Source organism: Cyanistes caeruleus, chromosome 12, assembly GCF_971803275.1.
Source record: "Cyanistes caeruleus chromosome 12, bCyaCae1.hap1.1, whole genome shotgun sequence".
NCBI classification, from domain to species: domain Eukaryota; kingdom Metazoa; phylum Chordata; class Aves; order Passeriformes; family Paridae; genus Cyanistes; species Cyanistes caeruleus.
In genome coordinates, this window is record NC_141712.1 from 6,781,392 (window position 1) to 6,795,326 (window position 13,935).

Here is a 13,935-nt window from a genome sequence, read left to right on the forward strand (position 1 = left end):
CTTGACATAAACTTTATTTGATGTTTTAAAATCTTGGGATTATTTGATAACTGAAAAACATGAATATTTTTTGCAGAAGTGTGAAAATGAGTAACAGAATCATTTGCTGTGATTGCTTTTATGTATTGATTCTCACAATAAATCTTTTGCCTTAATTATATTTTTCTTCTCCAACTTGCCTTTGTGGCCTGGCCCATTCCTGAAAACTCTGTTTCTGTGTTTGGAGAGGACAGGAACAGAACTCAGATTTTCAGAATTCCTTTAAGCAAGTTACTTTTCCAGCTCTTTTCCTCATGAAAATAACTTTGAAGATCCTTACCAAAACTAATGAGAAGGTTGAAAGCTTGCCTCAGATTTTTCCCCCTCCTAAAGCTTATTCAGAAGCCTCCTAGGATCGGGCTTTGGGGTCTGTGGGCTGCTCAAATCGAAGGCCAAATCCTCAGAGGTGCTGAGCAGCTCCAGCTCCAGACTTGGCTTGTTTTTAGTAGTGGCTTCCAGCAACATCTGCAGCTCCTACAGGGATCAGGACTTAGTGGCTCTTTGCAGCTCCCAACAGGCTTTCATTCAGGGCTGATAGGTTTTTATAACTCAGTTTCACTTGCAGTAGGATGTTTTCAAAGGCCTGTCTGGTGTGCAGTAACTTTGCATTTTGCTGAAGATCCTTCTGCAGCTGAGTGTTGTGAAGAATCAGGGTCTTACAGTCAGATAAAGCCCTCGATTCTGTTTGCAGCCTCCACTTGACAGTTCCCTTGCTTGGACAGGAATTTTGGGGAACCTTAAGCCTGGGTTATTTCCCAGTTTGATGTTTTCTCTCCAGTACTAAACACAGTTTCACTTGGTGTTGTAGACAGCACAATCCAGGACCCCTCCTCTCTCCTGTCCTTGTCACAATCACCTCTCCAAATGCTTTACATTTTCAATGTCTTGAATTTATCCACTGAGAAAAGTGAGCTCCTAAATTGTGAAGGTTGCTTTCAGTCTGCTTAGCATGTCATTTTACTGCCACAGACAGGGCTTTCCCCTCTCCCCCAGATGATTTCTGCTGAAAAGCTTGATTCCAGTTTCTGTTTTCTGATCCACATCCAAATATTCTTTTTCTATCTCCTTCTTTTAGTGAAATCCATAAAAAGTTGCTAAAGCCAAGGATAAAACGGAGCAAATACAGCCTTGACAACCCTGTGATAGGCTGTTTTTGATCATACACTGGTGTAAACTGGCAATAATAACTGGCAATATCAATAATTACCCAAACTTACATCAAGCAGACTGGGGAAGCAACATGCCATTTGTTACATGGTGGCTTACACAGAAGAAGTGATCTGAATACTAATAGGATAATATATTAGATTTATATCATGATTTTGGTGAACATAACTCAAAGTTTTCTAAGCTGAATCATTAACTCTGTTTTACAGATGAAGACAAAGCTGAAGTGAGCTGCCCAGTTTGTGCTGCAGGTAAGTGGTTCAGCTCAGAACAGTCCAGTGAATTGTCTAGAGAGCTCTTTTGGCTCCCTTATTATTTACCTTAGAAGTCTTCAAACAGTGAAATAAAGGAAAAGGGGACATGAGAGGAAATTAAACCATATAAAGACAACCAGTCAGCCAACTCTTCCTTCTCAAAAACACAAAATAAAAGTTTCATTCAATACCAACAAACCCAGATGTCACCAATTAAGAGCAAAAGTAGAAACAGACAATCCAGGCCTTTTGTTGTTGTTTTCAAAAGTGTTTTTTCTATTGAAGCCCTATACATACATAGGATGCAGATCAAACTAATAATACACATTTCCAGCTTCTAGTCTTTCTTTGTGATAGCACTCAGTTCTGTGTTTGCCAAGGAAAAGCTTAAATACAAATAAAAATCAGAGTACCAAATGACAAATTCCAACACTAAAAAATCGAATAAAGTAGCAAATCATTTTCCATATCCCAATTTCCGATAATGGTGCTGTACACAAAGAAATAAACAAGCTAAGAAATATTTTCACTCATTTACAATGATACTTGACACTCAAGTGTTTTGGTCCTTTCAGAATATTAAGAGATAATTAGGTTATTTTTTTGTGTAAAATCTTCATACGGTTCTTTCATTTCCCTCCTTGTAAACCTCTCTGAGTGCTCTCATGTGTGACTTAGAAAAGCAGAATGCACGGGGCCTTCCTGGCTTTCTCTGCAAAGAGCTGGGCCTGAATGCACAGGGCAGCTGAGGTTTGCTATTGCTGTGCACAGTGTGGGCTTGAGCCCCCAAATGGAAGCTGAACTTTGTTGCAGGAGTCTCCATGAAAACCACATGGGCAGAGAAGATCTACGGATCTCCCTGGTGCATGGAGTCACCTGGAGAAGTGTGAGGCCAGCCAGGAAAGCACTGAGACAAGGGATGTGTGGTGCTGACTCTGCTGGGCTGGAGATCCCAAGGGAAATTCATGGGGTGGGCTTGTAAGTGTTATTTTTCTGTGAAATTTGTCCCACAGCGCCACAAGACCACGAGCTTCTTATTTGGGTAGAGATGTAAATCTGGTCCTGGGAAAGGGGCACTGCCATTCAGATGTAGTGAAACACACAGAGCACACATGGGGTAAAGCATGGCATTAAACATCCATTCACACGTTCTACCCCTCAAGTGGCGTTAGGGAAGTGTTCACTCAGGGTCATCCTTCCTTTCCAAAAATAAACCTGGGACTCATTATAGATAGCTTTGCATCAGAATCATGTGAAACTCGTGGGTTTGAGTTCAGAGGAAACGTGGGAGGTTCTTGTTATGATTTTAAGTTCACTTGAATTTGAAACTCAGGATGAGACTTAAGGAGGGGAGGATTGAACACGGATGGATCCACAGCAAAGAATACATTCAAAACAACCCTCGTGAAATGCAGCTGCCAATGGCTTAGGAAGAAATCCTCACTCGAGATGTTAAAACAAATCAAAACACATTACTCTCTTTTAAAAGTCTGACTCTTAAGGCTACCAAATATCCCTTTTTCTGCCCCAAGCAATACCATTTTTTAGGAAAAAAAAAAACAAAACAGGAAAAAAAAATACATAATATGTTGCCCAATGTCCCCACAGCAGCTCTAAAAAGCGGAGGAAAAGTATGTTTTAATTAATTTATAAACAAAAGATTATTTCCTGCACTGCAAGCAAAAATCCTGTTTGCCGACAAGGTTCTGGCTTAAACATTATCAGCAACTGGCAGGATGAGTCCTTTTATGTAAATGAATTCATTATTATTAATTTCTGCTGGTGCTGAACGATTTATGAAGTGCTTTTCGAATATGGAAAAGTGGTTCATGAATCAGAGGGGAAAAAATGTTCAAAAAGTCCTGGGTCGATAAATAACAGTAGTCATTCATGAATCCCGCCCATGGTGTCTTTTATCTTCAGTAGGGAGAAGATCAAAATGATAAAATAGTAATATGCCAACAGAAAAGGATTGAATGGGCAGAGACTGGTAGCATTGTCCTCTCGGAGCCCTAATGGGCAGGGATGAATGGTGACAGACTATCCTTCACTGGCAGCAGCTACAGAGTGATTCTCCCAAGGTGAAGTGCTCCTTTCTCATGCTGCTGAGCAGAGCCCCACGTGTGCCCCTGCCCCACAAACCTGCACAAGCTGTGCTCCAGGCATGGGGCTTTGCTTCTCGAGGAATTCACCCTGCCCTGGACACTGGAATTGCAATCCCTCCTGCTTCCCCCACGTCTCCCACACCTCGTTACTGACAGTCCTCCTGGAGCTGGTGTGGCACCCGCCTCTCCTCTGCAGGGGAGTGCAGCACCAACTGGATTGTAAAGATTCTCATTCTGAGATGGAGACAGATGAAAAGTCCTTGATTGAAAGTGAGAAATCTGGCAGCTGCTCACTGCTGTTCTCTGAGCACAGCACCAGCCCTCAGCAGACTGGGGACCTTCAGGACAGTGCAGTGGACACTGCAGTTAGCATTGGCCTCACTTAATGGAGACAGCTTTTCATCTGTTTCGAAGAAATCAGGCTGAAACTCAAAATATTGTGTATACCAGGACTGAGCTGTGGTCATAGAAGTGGTATTTTCTCTTTTAGCAACTTCTCTGATACGCAGCTCACCATGGAGAATTGGGCCAAATTTATCCCCAATGTAATTTCATTAAAATCAAAAAGTTCTGCCTAGAGTGAGTTTATCCCATTATTATTTCAATGTTAAATATAGGGCAAGTCTAGAAAAAGAGAGTGGAGAAGGCCACAAAAAAAAAAATCTGTTCTCTAAGTAGCTTGTCTTTCTACAGTTTTGATACACAAAGAAACTACATCTGCATTCTGTGATTGTTTGCCTTTAAATAGCTTTGCTCAGCTAAGAATTTCAAAGACTTTTCAAGTATTAATCAAAACATCCTGTGAGGTATGAAGCATTAGCATTAAAGGTGAGTTAAAAGAAGGAAAAGCTACATGCACAAGGTCCTGAAAGGATTTTGGCAGTCTCAATGGTCAGTCTAGAATGACTGATGACTTTTCTTTTGAAACCAATAGTCAAAAGTATCTTCCAGCAGAGGGAAATAAAATGACAGACTTGTAGCTGGTTTTTAGCCTTGTTCTTGTGTATAATTTGACCATTTTCTTTTGCCACAGGACAAAATCTTGTGCTTCTGAGCTCAGCAATGAAGTTTTAATCACCCCAATATACATCTTTCCACGATATATATTTTTCTGTCTACCAAAGACATAATGGCTGCTCCTTTTATGGGAAACCAGGATTTAATCCAGTAAGTCTGTGAGAATCAATATTCTTGTGAAATGACACCATGTTGAAGTTATTTTATGTTATGTTGATGGTTAGCTAATTTTGTAATGGAGACATTTCTTCTAGAAGCAGACATAGTATAATTTAGTGGTAAAAACGTCAATCACAAGGGGTTGAACACTTATGTCAGGGCAGGAAGAGGGCAAATTTATTGATGGAAATGTATCTATATACTCTTTGTGGCACTTTGACCTGAAATATCCATTTTGGTTATAATTTTGTTTTGTGAAAATGACATCAACTGCAATCACTAATGTAAAAGTGACACTGGAATGCTTTGTTCCAGAGGCCTGATTTAAAAGTCTTGCTGCTGTTTGTAATAGTAACAGCTTCTCAATAGCAAGGAATTAAGGTACTCATTTAACTGCTCCTTTTCTCTCTCTGTAGGACACCACACTGTTCTTTCTTTTCCCTACTGTTTAATATTGTTTAAATAATAAATATACAGCTTGTTTCATAATAACATTGAGGTAACCAAGAGGAAGGAGGCAGGTGCCCTGGCTGGTACTAAATGGGGATATATTTGTGTATGGCTTTTCTTCCTAATGCCAGTTAACCACCCACCCAAAGCCATAAAAAACATCAATAGGAATGGGTAGGAGAGGATGGAATAAAATAAGTACAGAGGTTGAGAAAGGAAAGTGGCAAGGAAGGATGCAAAATAAAAGCACAGTGCAGAATACAGGGAACATAGGAATGTCTCATTTGTGACTCCAGGGTTGGTTTTTTTTTGGTTTTTTGTTTGTTTGTTTGTTTTTTGTTTTTAACAAAATCCTCATCATTGGACTCTTGTATTCTCACTGCAGATTTACAATGATGTAACTAGAAACCAGAATCTAACCTCAGCCTAGAGAATAGGAAAAAATCACTAGAAGCAATGTGAATTTTACCAGGGAGCTGTGCAATCCAGTAGTGTGCTGGCTATTGTCTATTTTCTCCTGCACTATCCTCCCCACAAAGAGTGTCTTGAACTAAATAATATCATGGCATCCTAATTAGTAACAGTTTAATCTCTGGGCTGGTAGTCCTGAGAAATCTGCACTTTAGTGTAGAGTGATTCTAACACATCTGAAATTTTAATTTAGTATGAGTAAGGATGGGGTGTTTTACCAGTAGGACACAATGCAGTCAATCCCCTGCCCTTCCATTTACACCCCTTGCATGACTATCACAAAGAGCTGACAGCTCACTTTATCAATCACGTGTTTTCACTGAGATGTACAAAATCCATAATCTGCTTTGTAAATCTTCATTCTTGGCTCCTTTTCAGGCAAACAAAATGACAGAATCAGAGAACAGTGTCCTGCTCTGGTGAGTCACAATGATTTTATCACTTAAATATAGAAACCATTTAGAGTCTGGGCAGATCCAGCAGGATTAGAAGTGGGAATTTGTCCTATATTTTAAGGTCATGATCCCCAAAGATGTTTTATTTGCGTGGCATTCAAGACTTTTGAAAAGTTGATTCATTGGAGAGTCCTCAGACAAATCAAGTGCAAAATCTGCTCATTAGGGCATGTAGAGCTCTGCTCATAACAACCCTGCTAGGGATGGTGGGATAAATCATGGGTACTCATACAACAGGAGTTTGGTTTGCACACCATCGAGCACAGCCACTTCTCCACATGGACTGGGAGAAGGTGGGATGGGAAAGCATCTGATCCTCCCAAAAGTTAGGATTGCTGAGCAGCCCCAGTGTGGCCACACATCTACACACTGAAGAAGAATCAGAATAAGACTGAAATTTGGTTCACTTTCACACTTTGCCAATCAAATCACGGGTCATTTGTGCTGCAGAGAAATGCTAACTGGCAAGAACAAACACATTATTAAAAGAAGAAAAATGTAGCTAATGTTTTGGGTCTTTGGTTCTGTTTTAAAAGAGAATTTTTGTTGTTTTTTCTTAACCCAAGACATTTTAGTTCTGCCCATTTGCATAGGTAATATTGCCATCATATTTATTCACACTGCTCATAAAAGAGCACATCACAAAAGTGCCTGGAAAATAAAACTCCAATGAGAAGGGACCCATCAAGTTTAAATGGAGGTTTATATTGCAGCATTATGAGACAGAGGCTTGCACATTTGCAGCTCCCATGGCAGAAAGTGAAACTCTAAACAATTAAAGCAGCACAGACATCCTGCCCTAAAGGACTGTAAGCATTTAAAAAACCAGCCATGACCTCTCTTTACTGGGCCTGTTTTCTATTTAATTTACAGTCTTTATTAGCCAAGAAAATCTTGGCTGGATCTTAGTCAAAGTGATGAATATACAAGCATTTTGATCTACAGTTTGGGGTACTTCAAAGTATTCTTTACTTTATGATCATTTGTAATCAAGGTCAGAGCTCTGGTGGTAATTTAAATACCACCTAAACATATTTATAATATAAAAATTGTTTTGCAGTAGCATGCATAGTGTCCTTTCTATTTTTGCTCACAGTAAGATTGGAGTTGCAAATGCTCAGGCTCTCCAAAAGTTACTCCTACAAGTTTGTGTAAGCAGCTCCATACTTAGGTTTCTTTTATTCAGTTCCCACAATGAAACACAACAATTGAGCATATATGTGTGACAAAAAGAAATGGTTTGTTTTCAGTGGTTTATTTATTGAACTATAAACTGTACTAACTTTGTAGGAAAAAAAAAAAGTAAACCAAAAAGCCATAAATTGTTTAAAGAGGAGTTTTTGTTCTTTTTGTCATCTGTTTTTCTCACTTTTCCATACACTTTGCTCATGATCTAAGGTATAGCAAGTCTCAGAAGTGTTCCCCCTTTTCAGTGCAGGGACTTTCATGGCAACAGCGCCTTGCAAAACAAAAACTAAAGCTGTGATCACTGTTTTGGCACCATCATCTCAGGTTCTAGGCTTGATTTTTCTCTAGACATTGTATCCTTCTAGACATTATGTCTTCCTACATCTTTCTCTCTAGATTTATGCTTGCTAGGAGAAACCATCTGACTCTTCATGTCTCAACTTTTGACAAGCACAGCCCAAATCTGAAGCCCAGAATTGGGTCCCAGTTTGAAATATTGATTTATTAAATTTAGTAATAGTAGTAATTTTGTTTTCTTCTGCAAGAGTCCACTCCTATAAGAATCTGCCAAGCTACTACACTTGCCCTCCTTCACATCCTCCCTTAAAACTCTCCTCTGCTGTGACACCTTAAAATAATGATGGTGGTTAGGCAGCTGATGTGCTGTGACTGCATAGTGATCGTAATTATCTCCCAGTTACCTTGTCATTTCTGCCCCTCTCCCCATCTGTTTGCTCTCACTTGTCTTTTGCCTGAATCAAAGACTCTTTGGGGTACAGACCAAGATGGAATTCCTGTGCATTTGGATACTGTCCTGAGCAAAACATCTTGGGTTCTAAGCACTACTGCAGTGCACAGAAATAAAAATTACTGTCTCTAAAGTAGAATCCTCTGCATTTTCATATGCATAAATTATAGCCACATCCTGTAATCCATTTTTTAGGCTAAACAATTGATTCAATGGGCTTTGAGCCAAGGCAGGAGTTGGCCTATAGTCTTTACTCAAAACAAGCAACATAACATATTATTAATCACCCTAAATAGAGACTATCACATTCAGTGTTACAATCCTACCTGTGGATAAAATAAATACCTTTCCAGGAACCTTATGACTTTTCTCATTTACACTAGGCCAGGCTGCTCTTAAGAAAGCTATTGTTCTGCAGGGGATAACAAGATTGCAGTGACTCCCTGGTCGTATTCCCTTTTTGTTGCTTGTCTGGGAGTTGGCAAAGGGTGGTGAATACCCAGCAGAGTCATTTGCAGGCCACCCTGTCTCTATCCAAGGGGTCTAGAGGCAGTTCTTCCTTCCCTATCAAAGTTTTTATTTCCCAGTAGGGCAACAATTAACTTCTGGTGGCTGTAGTTTTGAATGATATTCCGGATTCTGTTAATATCCTCAAATATATCTTTATCCATACTTCAACCACAGCCTGACAGCTGCTGGTTGTGATTCACCAAAGTCTTGGGGAATCAGTCTGGCCAGGAGAGGCTCTTTGTACGTGCCTGCATCAGATCTGTTGGTGGGAGAGCTGGTTCCAGGGGCCACTGTCTCCTGTGCTGTTCCCCAGGAATGACAGCTGTGTGCTTCCTCCCGTGGAACTTGGAAGAGCTGCAGAGGAGAGGAAAGCCAAAGCCAAAAATAAAAACATGCGCAAAAGCAATGAGTAAAATCAAGGAGCTGCTGTACCACTGGAGACCAGCCAGAAATCTGTGCAAGTCCCCTATTAATGCAGTGCCTTGGTTGCAATTGCTCCCCACACGCCACCCCTTCCTTCCCCAGGTGAATCTTGTCGTGTATGTATGAGACACACTGCAAAAAGCGCACACACACACCTTTTTTTTCTCCCCCCCCACCAGTAAAATGTTTGTTTTAGTCTTTCTGCCTGAAAATATGTTTTTCTCCTCTTCTCTTGCAAATTTTGGGGCTTCCTAAGTTGCTGATGTGTGAAAGTGAGACGAGTCTTAACATACTCAGTAAATCCAGCCTGTATATGCTTACTTTCCACTCAAATTGATTGTTATTTTAACAAAGAGTTAATCTTAAATAAATGTTCATAGATCAAGTTGCTTTCCCATTTCTGCCAATGTTTGGGTCATTAGATGCTGGGCTGTAAATGAACCATGCAGATAAGACCTAATGTTAACTATCTAGGACTTCTTTATAGAGGGAAAGAGGCAGGAAGGATAAGGATCTCCTTGCTTCAGGCCATGAGACAGCTATTGACTTTCTAGCACTGGGAAGGAACCTTCTGAAGCATCTTCTGTTTGCCATCATCAGGAACAAGGTGTGAATTAGAAGCACAGTTGAACCTGGTGTGATTCAAACCCCCCCCATTCCCATTGGCATAGGGAAATTGCTCGTGGCAAAATTAGTCCAGAGGGATATGGAAACAGAAGTGAATTCCAGGTGCCTCCTCAGCCTTTTACAAAAGGACATGGCATGTTTTCTGTAGAAAAGGGATTTTGGGGTTTGTGGTTTTGGTTTTCTTTTTCCCTCAAGGGACATAGAAATTGCATAATTTTATACTGAATTCTGTTTTTACTGAATTTTCAGTAATTAGTCTCGATATACATATATTTTAGGGCTTCTTTAGTTAATTCTTTCTGTGTTATTGGGGAGAAATTTATCTCAATATTTTGAGTGGAATATTATGGTAGATTTAAAAATTGCCTATTCTTCCTGTCTGGGAAAAGCATGCAGTACTGAGTAGATAAAGCAAAACTTCATATTTATTTTAGATAATTTAGTCTCTAATTATACAAAAGTGATGTGAGAGAGATACACAGAATCTGACCCAGAATTATGACTAGAAAATAATAATATCATCCTAATTAAAAACCATATAAGAGTTTGTTATCCAGCCTCAAATCCCTGACAAACTTCTATGCTCAAATCATCGCAGCATTTGCAGGCTAAAGATTTAGTAAAAGTTTCATGGAAAAAAAAAATCCCTAATGAATTCTCAGTGTTTTTTAATATTGTGCCTCTTCAACAACAATGATGGCTTTTGGGGACTCTTGCTCACTTATGGGACATGTGGGTCATTCAAAAGCTTGAATATTCATTATGAGATGAGCTGGAACTGGATGTGCAATATGTTTGGTTGAAAACTAAATTTTATGTAAATTCTACAGTGATGTTTTCTGGCTCAGTTAGAATCCATTCTACTGTTTATCTTTATACTAATAATGGTCTCTTGGGCTTCTTTTTAAGCCTCTCTGTATACTTTTTTTTTTTCTTTTAAAATGAAAGATGAAGATCCAAAGAAAACAATTTTTAAAGATAGAAATAGAAACACTAGGTAAAAGGAATTAGCAATGCTATCTCTGCATATATTATGTGGAAATCTACTGCAAAATTGCAGCTTGGAATTTTATTCCTAGGACATTAACTGTTTCATGTTTGAGCAGCATTGCTGCTCTGCTTCCCCATTTTTTCAAAACCCCTTTGGATCTGCTTTTTTAATCTATTTCTGGATATTTTTTGTAATATTTATTAAAATATTCCTTCTCCAGAATGATAAATCCAGTTGTCTGGAAGAAATAAAATCTGTGGCATAGCTCTGAAATGAGAATTAACCTTGATTACTACAGTAATTTACTAATCAAAACTGGAGACCTGCTAATCAAGTCTGAATTACCAGCTGCTTGATTTTTATAGTGACATAACCAAAACTGAACATTTGGTAAACAAGGATCTTATTTATGAGGGGGAAAAATTGGCATATGGCCATATTCATCTTAATATATTGTTGTGATTTCCTTATCAGCAGATGTAGGCATCCTCCTTCTAGCTTAAGCCATCCACCTAACCCCAAAATGATGAGCACTGGATTTTCAATTACCCTGGAACTGGAGTCAGAGTAGCCAATTTCACATTTTAAGAGGTTTTCTGATCTACCTGTTGTTTTTGGACCAGGGGAGGAGAATTAGTGCTATATCACAGTAGCCTTGTGTTACAGGGCTGGTCAGAGAGCACCTTGGAATAAAGGGAGCAGAACACTGGCAGCAGAAAGGAGAGGAGCAGTGCCAGTGAGGAGACAGCTGGGAAAAGCTGCAGGAGGAAATGGCAAAGAGCATCCATGTGGTGCTGGTGAGCCTGGGGCTGAGCACAGACAGGGACAAACCCCTGGGAAATGTGGCACTGGACCAGAGAGGGACAAACCCCTGGGAAATGTGGCACTGGACAAGTAAGGGACAAACCCCTGGGAAATGTGGCACTGGACCAGAGAGGGACAAACCCCTGGGAAATGTGGCACTGGACAAGTAAGGGACAAACCCCTGGGAAATGTGGCACTGGACCAGAGAGGGACAAACCCCTGGGAAATGTGGCACTGGACAAGTAAGGGACAAACCCCTGGGAAATGTGGCACTGGACAAGTAAGGGACAAACCCCTGGGAAATGTGGCACTGGACAAGTAAGGGACAAACCCTGGGAAATGTGGCACTGGACCAGAGAGGGACAAACCCTGGGAAATGTGGCACTGGACAAGTAAGGGACAAACCCTGGGAAATGTGGCACTGGACAAGTAAGGGACAAACCCTGGGAAATGTGGCACTGGATCACCCAGGGAGGGCCCAGTGAGGAACCCCCGGCCGATCCCGTGACTGCATCCCTTGTGAAAATGGACAAAATACCAATTACTGCAGCCTATCTGAGGGGCTGGGATTGTGACAATATTCATCTGGTTTCCTTAAGTGCAACTAATTTCATGTTTTTAATTTTTTTTTTTTTTTCCGGTCTGATTTCTCTTCATTTTTTCAGCTCCCAGATGGCATCCTGTATCCACCGACACAGAAAATAATTTCCCAGTATTTTCTCTAATGAATGACCTATTATGAACGAGCAGGAAAAACCCATATTGTGCAATTCCTCCACAGAAAAACTGATCATTAATATAAATGCAAAGAAGCCCCCAAAATGGGAATCTTTTTTGTTGTTTGAGCTGCGTGTGATATTTCATTAAGGTGGCTTGTGTGGGGTTTTTTTAATGTCTTCTTCAATTGATATTGTCATGGGTAATTGTGCTGTTAAAAAGGTAAAGAACAGAAACACAAAAAGACTATTTCTAGAATAATGTTTACAGCATGAAATTCTCAGCTAGTCAAGATCTTTCCCATTCTCTGCTTGTTACTTTAGACCTAATCCCCCATTCTCTCAATGCTTAACATAGAAAATATACACTAAAGCTAGTGCTGCTTCAATTTTTTCACCATCTTATCTCAAAAACCTGAAATAATATTTTTGCCTATAAGTCTTGAATGTACTTACACCTACCAGGAATGAAGGGGCACAGGGATGAATTAAAATGTGTTCAGTGGTTTATAGCCAGTGTAAACCTTGAAGAACACCAGTTTGTGGTCACTGTGTGTTTAGACATTATCCTGCAAAGCTTCCAGGGGCCACAGCTCAACAGGGGCCAGGCTCTCCTGCAGCAAATGCAGCCCAAACCAGAGCAGCAAAATCCTGCTGGGATCCACAGACAGTCTTCTGAGGGGTTTTAAGTATCAGGGAAAGCACAAGCTAAAACACACTGCTATTCCTGATACTGTGTAGTCTCAGCAGGAGGGACATCCATGGGGATAAAGATTCCAGATTTCAGGAACGGATTCTCAGGCAGTGATTTAGAACATTTGAAACCAAGGGAACAAGAGTGAAATAAGTGGCTTAGAGTTAAGCAAGGGGGGATATTTCCCCACCCTGAAACAGGACTCTGCTCCACTCCAGTCCACATCCCTGCCTCTCCCTAAAGCCACAGCTGTGCACCCAAAAACTTTCCATCAGAAGTACTCAGCATTGCCTCACATGTTTAGGATGACCTCCCTCCACCAACAAACCTTCAGCTGCCCAAAAATCCACCTGAAAATCTGGATCACTTCAGACTGCACTAGGACATAACACGAGGATGTAAAGTCACTGAGGAAGGAGTACTTGCAAGGAGGGACTGATGGTTATGGAGGAAGGCCAGCAAAAAGAGTACAGAACAACAAAAGTGGTGGCAGAAAAACTGGGAAGGGGGAGCAAAAATGGTAAAGTGACACCATAAAGCTTTACTGGCTCTAAAGCAAGGGAAAATTATGAAAGCATTTGTTTCTTCTGTTTCTGCCAAAGAAAAATAGTAGGGCATAAAAAGAGAAGGAAAAAAAAATACAGAATGCAGAAGATGTGAAGAAAAAAGCCAGCAAAATGAGAGGAAATGAAGAGAGACGAGAAACAAGTGCTGGAAGTAAAGGAGTGGATGGTGGGGGAGGAGGCAGCACAAAGAAGTCTGATGAACAGGGCTTTTAGGTAAGTGAATTTTATTTGTATGTGTCATTTCCTACTTTTTATTGCATTTCTTTGGCAACCATCCCACAGTTCCATAACCTATGGGTGGGTGGGAGGAGGTGGCTAAGAGGGCAAAATGGTAGTTTTTGGCAGAATATTGACATGACTTGAGTTCAGGTCATTACTTGTGGTTGTCATTAGACAAATAGTGAAAGTGGGCTAATGGGGCAGGTGTTTATGAATCCCACAGGCCAGGGAAGGCTCGGTTTTCACAACCTGACTCACACAGAAAGGGAGAGGCCCAAATGATTCAATGCAGTGAAAGCAATGGTGAGCGGTGATTTCAGCACTGCAGAGAC

The 13,935-nt window shown here is 40.4% G+C and overlaps 1 long non-coding RNA gene across 1 annotated transcript; it reads left to right on the forward strand.

Annotated features, from left to right (window-relative positions):
- The first annotated feature begins 1,415 nt into the window (after positions 1 to 1,415).
- On the forward strand, positions 1,416 to 6,081 carry LOC147650831 (uncharacterized). Its single transcript, XR_015275556.1, has 3 exons — positions 1,416 to 1,457; positions 4,599 to 4,732; positions 6,041 to 6,081. It is a non-coding gene; the product is annotated as an uncharacterized LOC147650831 (long non-coding RNA).
- Positions 6,082 to 13,935: the final 7,854 nt, after the last annotated feature.